This window comes from Nannospalax galili, unplaced genomic scaffold (assembly GCF_000622305.1).
Source record: "Nannospalax galili isolate Female #2095 unplaced genomic scaffold, S.galili_v1.0 scaffold205, whole genome shotgun sequence".
Classification (NCBI taxonomy): Eukaryota; Metazoa; Chordata; class Mammalia; order Rodentia; family Spalacidae; genus Nannospalax; species Nannospalax galili.
Genome location: NW_008353921.1, coordinates 3,367,372 through 3,374,159, shown reverse-complemented (window position 1 = coordinate 3,374,159; position 6,788 = coordinate 3,367,372). Strand labels below are relative to the sequence as shown.

Sequence of the window (6,788 nt, the reverse complement as noted above, 5' to 3'; positions counted from 1 at the left end):
GTATGCCACAATGCCTGTAGGTAGAAGTCAGAGGACAATTCTCGGGCGTTAGCTCCCTCCTGTCGTTTTGTAGGATCCAGGGATTGAAATCAAGTCATCAGGACTATGAGCAAGCACCTCTACCTGCTGAGCCATCCCACCAGCCCAGCCGGTTCCTTTTCCTGCCTCATTTTCTTCTTTAAACTTACAATCTTTACAAATTGCTGAATTTAGACAAAATTTTATTCATCATAAAATAAAATAACTATATTTTAATGATGACTCAGGAAGCGATATTTGAAACAGAGAAAGTAATAGACATTGTATCTTAAACACCTAACAGACAGGAATGTAAACATAGGCAAAATACAGTTAACATGATGGAGACATTTCTATTTTCTTTTATGAGCAAATTAAAATTACCTTATTTGTCAAAGTTTTGAGTCCCATGAACTAAAAGGAATTTTAGCTGATTTTATATGAGCATTCCTTTATTCTTAAACCAATTTAAATAAAAGTCTTTTGAAAGAACTATATTATATAAACACCACATACAACATATACCCAAAGGTACTACACAAACTATATATACATACAAACCCAGATTATATAACCCTTAAGTTTGAGTCCAAAGAAAAGGAATAACAAAACAAACTTATTCATTTGAAAAGGAGCATTAGAGGCTTGGCCTGGTATTCAGTCCTATAATCCCAGATACTTGGGAGTGTGAGGCAGGCGTTACCAAGAGTTCAGGCCTGCCTGGGTTACAAGAGTTCAGAGCTGACCTATGTAACTTTGTAAGACATTATCCCAATATTTAAAAAAAAAAAAAAAAAAAAAAAAAAAAACCAACAACTAAGGATGTGCAGCTTGCTGGGCGCACACTTGCCTGGCACATGCTGGGCCCTGGCCCTAGATTTAATTCTCAGCACTACTGCAAAAAATAATTGTTGGAGCTGTTCTTTGCCTTGGTGGTGTCGGTTATGCCTATAGTATGTGAATGAACGTGGTTATTTATGGAATTTACATCATGAAAATTATGCCTCAACAAATTTGATTTAAAAGACCCAAATACTAAAAGCAAATGAATAAATAAAACAATGATAGGTAGTAGATTGAAATTGCATTTATGGCAGAATAAGGTCACCTGTTTATGTGGTCAAACTATAGTACTTTTTAGACGTTGCAAGTCTGTTTTCAAGTCTCACTGTGTAGGTCAGGTGCTGCAGCTCATGAATCTCCTTCCTTTGCCTCTCCAGCTCTGGGAGTATAACTCTGTCTATGCCTGGACTGCTGCCAGGCTTAAGCATGTTTCATTGCCACCTGGATTTTAAGAAATCTCCTTAGTCCCAGGCCAGTTTGATAATTCACTCTTGCATGCCTGTGTTTCATCCTGCACTGGTTCAAGATGACCTTGAAACAGAAGAGAAGAAAATAACCCCAATAGATTAAAAACACCTCAATGTTAGTCTTAGTGATGCATGCACATGCATAGAACAAGAATATCAGTTTAGGTGGGCAGAAGATGAGCTCAAAATGTACAAGTGAAGCAACCACAAGTTGCCTGATGTTGTCTTGGGACTCATTTCCTAAAGGTTCGTTGGACGAAACAAGAATCAGAGCTAGGCATGTGTTTGAGGTAGCCAAAACGTGCCATTCACTGCAGATTCCTTCCCAGAGTCACCAGTGGGTCAGATATGCCTTAGATGCCTCAGAAATCCCAGCACCAGAGACAGGGCAGCTCGGAGTGAGGGGTGGCCAGACTCTTTTGGGAAGAGCTGCTAAATGCCTTTCATGCCAGGAAGGACATATGTGATTCCGTATGAGGCTGTGCATGGCATGGTGTCAGACCCTCCAACACCTCCATTAAGACCCCAGTCACCCATAGTCAACCCATAATGGACCAGAGGGAGCATTTGTCTCTCTTCTTTGGTGGTGGTGGTCGGGGGGGACGACACTCCAGTGCAGAAAAAGGTGTAATGAGATTGCTGCTGCAGCTGCTGGAGTTTTCAGTCCTCATCAAGTCAGTCATCACAGACAGGGCAACAGCTGGACTAGCAGAAAAACTCACAATGACACAAAAATCAATAATTACCATGAAGAGAGACAAATAAAAAGGTTAAAGAACACAGAACAATTATATTAATCAAAGCACAGTCTATGAAATATTTTGGCCAAACCATATCTATATCTATATGTATGTATATAATACACATGTAAACATATATATGGAGAGAGAGAGAGAGAGAGAGAGAGAGAGAGAAGAGGTCTCAAAATCTTATTACATACCCCTGATTGGCCAGGAGATCCCTCTGTAGACCAGGCAGGCCTCAAACTCACAGAGATCTGCCTGCCTCTGCCTCCCAAGGCCCAGGATTAAAGGCATGTACCACCACAGTAGAACAAACCTCATGTTTAATAACATATTATCCTTTTTATTCATGAGAAGAGATTATAAGAAACATAAACCTGGGGCTGTGGAGATGGCTCAGGTAGTAAAGTGCTTGCCTTGCAAGTATGAGGACCTGAGTTCAAGCCTAGAACCCATGTGAGAAAAGCCAGGCAGATGGGACTGGAGAGTCCTTTCCTTGACCCATTCAGTTGCTGAACTGAAAGGTGAAGGTCTCAGATAGCTCTGGCTCTGGTAGGTTCCATGTGGTGCTGTGTGACAGAGGAGAGAGTGGGAGCCTTTGGTCTCTGTGGGCCAGGGAGCTTTTAGTCCTTTCTTGGTATCTCCCACATTCCACTATGGGCTTTTCTGGTACTGCAGTTCTGGGGCACCTGAGAAGAATCTGTGTGTCTGTCTCTGTGTCTGTCTGCCTGTCTCTTGCTCTCGTGTGTGTGTGTGTGTGTGTGTGTGTGTGTGTGTCTGTCTGTCTGTCTGTCTGTCTGTGTATTCAGCTTCCAGAGGAAGCCAGAAGAGAACATTAGATCCTCTGAAGCTGGAGTTATAGACAGTTGTGATCTGTATGATGTGGATGCTGGGAACTGAAGAGAAAAACAAATCCATCCATGAGGACACAGGAAAGAATAAATCACAGTACAATGAAACTAAGCAAAAGACAAAGAGGAAAAAAAAAGAATCAAACAACCCAAATCAACAAAACGGCAAGAATAACATGCAATTTCAAATAATAACACTGATTATTAATGGTCTCAATTTGTCAACAAAAACACAGGTCAAACATTATGTAAAAATTAAATTATGAAATTCACAGAAAAATGGACCAAACAATATACAAAGTGAAAGCACCCAGGACCAAAAAGACAAATGGCGCATGGTCCCTGTCATGTGGATCCGGTACTGGCTTCTAAAATTTGTGTGTTTAGGGTAGAATATCCGAAGAGCACAGGAAGTTAGGAAGGGCCCATGAAAGTGGGAGGGGAGGAGGTGTAAAGGGTGAGGGGATAGCAGAATACATGTGATGTAAAAACACAGGGGGAATATTGGTGATTAATGTTAAAGTAGGGATCGGTAGGAGGACAGGGAAGAGCAGAAGGTGCGGGGTGGGTTAGGCAAAACTAAGGATGTGTGAAAAGTCCTATGGAAACCCATGACTTTGGAAGATAATTAGAAAGGACTGCACGGATGGACAATGCCTCCCCCAGAAGACCTGGGTTATTAAGTAAAAATCTCAATGCCTGGTGTGGGACAGCTCTTTATGAGTTACTGGTCAGGGAGGTCCCAGGGGTCCCCAACACAACACAGGCTGTTGTCGTTGCTCTCGGTATCCACCAGAACTAGATGGTAAGACCCTATTGCTGAACACACAACACACTTTGGTGGGAGACACAGAGAAATCAAGCTGGAATTGACCTGAAAACCTCCTCCTTGTTACTTAGCTTTCATAGTAGCAGATGATGCTATGCAGGTCCCTGGGCGGGGGGCTGATATCATTAGTATTGCCCGGTAGTGAACTTTGTATATGATGATACCAACTTGCCAGGCAAGATGTGCCCATTGGTGCAATGGTGGCACAAAGGTTATGGGGAAATCAACTGCTTTGGGGTTGGATTTGAGACCTGTTCCATTGGATGGAATTCATGCCTGGCACTGTAATCCTCGTCAAAATCCCAAGGCTCAAGAGGTCATAGGCCCTAGGGAGGAACCCACTACTGTTGTTGTGATAAATAGACATGTTGTCCAACTTCCTTCCAAACATTTATCTTTATACAAACTGATTACTGCTGCTCTTAATCCTGGCCGGAGAAGCTTCTCTCGGTAGTGACTGACTAGCAGTTAATGTAGTCATCAGCAGTTAAAGACTCATAACTGACCAAAGTGCTGAAAATAAGTGACTACTGAGTGTTCAGCCCCAAATGAGACATTTCTATAAACCCTCCCACCACACCCCACACCAAGGCTCAGGAAACAAGTGGAAGAGGAGGAAGAAAGAATGTATGAGCTGGAGGATGGGTGCTATCAAGTGCTGTCTTCTGGGCATGGCATGACCACTGCACTCATGAACCCATGACAACTATGATTACCTGCACAAAATCTGCACAAGACCCAGTCAACAAGGGCAGCCAACATTCCAACAGGCAGCAGAGGACATGAGGTGGGCGGGGGACATATCGGGTGTGCCTGGGGGTCGATATGATCAAGATGCGTTGTTTATAGATGTGAAATTGTCAAAGAATAAATAAAAGAGATTCTGTTTTTTGTTTTGTTTTGTTGGTCTTTTTGGAACAGGGTTTCCCTGTAGCCCCAGATGGCCTGGAGCTCACTATGGGGACCAGGCTGGCCTTGGACTCATAGAGATCTGCCTGCCTCTGCTTCCCAAGTGCTGGGATTACAGGTATGTGCCACCATGCCCAGCTGAGAGTCTGTTTTTTAAAGAAGCCAGTGTGGTGGTGCATACTTGTAATCCCAACACTGGAAAGGTGGACATAAACAGGTTCCTAGGCTGGCTACCCCACATCATGCCCTACTCCAAGAACCTGAGGCCAATGAGAGGCCTGTCTCAAAGTAAGGTGGCTGTCTGTTGCATGAAACACCCAAGCTTGGCTTCTGGCTGCCACACAGAGGCACAATTGCCAGAAGAAAAGAAGGTTGAGGGTGGAAGCAGATCTCATAGCCAAGTTTGCAGTCAAGGTAGGGTGTGGGTAGAGAGCCACAAAGGCAAATGAAAAGCTGGAGATTATACCAGCCCTCCCTGCTCTGCAGGTGACTGAAGACCAGTCTAAGACCCGAAGCCTGCCCACTGGGAGGGTAGGCAGATACGGCTTAGCAAGCGAGGCAGTGTTCACTGTTCTCAACTAACCTGGACCTGCTCAGGAGCGGCTCAGTGGTGCTGTCTCCACAGGGGTGGAGCAGTTGCTGCCTGGCTTCTTTCAGTCTTGACTATGCCTTTCTCAATGGGCCCCAGGAACGAGTCATCCAAGTGCTAGACACTCAAGTCACTGGGTCCAAAGATGGTGTCAGGGGTCCCATAGTTCCATGGACACTTCCAGGATACTTCTCCTTGCCAGTGCCCTAGATGCCAACAAGATAAGGCTTCCTATGCATCACACGGAGCCAGGTGGAACATAGGATAGAGGCTCTCCAGTAGAAAAGGTCTCAGCTTTGGTAGGCTGGCTTCCCTTAATCTTGGTTCCTTGGAAAGTGACCAGGTATGGATCATGCTTCATATCAAGTGTGTAGTTATGGGTGAAGTTCCTCCAGGTGTCACCCCACAGTCAACAGCACCTTTTCTGTGTCTGAGAAACCCAATTACCCTAGACTGAGAGGGATGTTTAAAGTGCCAGGTGACGAACCTTTGTATGCACCTCCCAGATGAGCTAAAAGTTCCCTTCACCTGTTGTTCTGGTGGCCCTAAGTGACCACTGCGGTCAAAGTCCCAGCACTTCCATTGTGGGGACTAGTCATCTAAGACGCTCTTTGGGGCTATAGGAACAATGTTGCCTCTTTTTGGAGCAGAGCTTTCATGTAATGATGATAAAAAGCAAAATAAAACATTATGTCCCGGGACACAGCTAACGAATGACTGCGACAAACCTAATCACCTTACTTACATGAACAATATCCTCTACCGGGAGCTGGCAAGATGGCTTGGGCCAGTCAAGGTACTTTCTATGTAAGCCTAGCAACCTGAGCTCAGTCCCCTGGACTCATGTAAAGGTGTGGTAGGAGAGTAGGAACTAAAAAAGCTACATCGAGATTAATATGTAAAAGAAGCCAGCTTGCAGAACACGATTGAAAGCTCTTCCTTACCCTGGCATCATCTAACAAATGGAGCACGTGCAAAACAAAGTCCCCAAAAATACAAATGGGGGGGGGCTATAAAAGACCATATGCCATGTAGCTAGGTGTTTGTTAGGCTTTCCTCAGCTCACTAGCCCTCTTCCATTCTTGGGAGTGATTTCCTTCCTTCCTTCCTTCCTTCCTTCCTTCCTTCCTTCCGTTTCTATTTATTTATTTTTAAATGTGTATATGTGTATGTGAGTGTGTGTGTCTTTACAAGCCAGAAGACAGTGCTGGATCCCCAGGAGCTGGAGTTATAGGCAGTTGTGAGCTACCAGAAGTGGGTGCTGGGAATTGGACTAGGTTCCTCTGCAAGAGCAGCAGGTGCTCTTAACCATGCCTAACTCAAAAGGCATGACTTTTCCTGCATCTCCTCCTCGAGGCTGCTGGGATTTTCATCTACCTGTACTGTGTTTTTCTCTTAAACTCTAGTAAAGCTGTCCTTGAGCTGCCTTTCGGGTCTGTTTCTAAATTATTTTATTAATGAAATTAAGAACCCCAAAAGGAATCCTCGGTTTCCCTGGTAACAAAGGCAGAAGGAAAGAACCAAATCCACAAAGTTGTC

General features: G+C 44.3%; 1 long non-coding RNA gene across 1 annotated transcript; it reads right to left on the bottom strand.

Moving 5' to 3' along the window:
• Positions 1-204: 204 nt before the first annotated feature.
• Positions 205-5,801, bottom strand: LOC115067357. Its single transcript, XR_003846776.1, has 2 exons — positions 5,244-5,801; positions 205-1,392 (listed from the first exon to the last, which is right to left on the bottom strand). It is a non-coding gene; the product is annotated as an uncharacterized LOC115067357 (long non-coding RNA).
• Between the last annotated feature and the right edge of the window lie 987 nt (positions 5,802-6,788).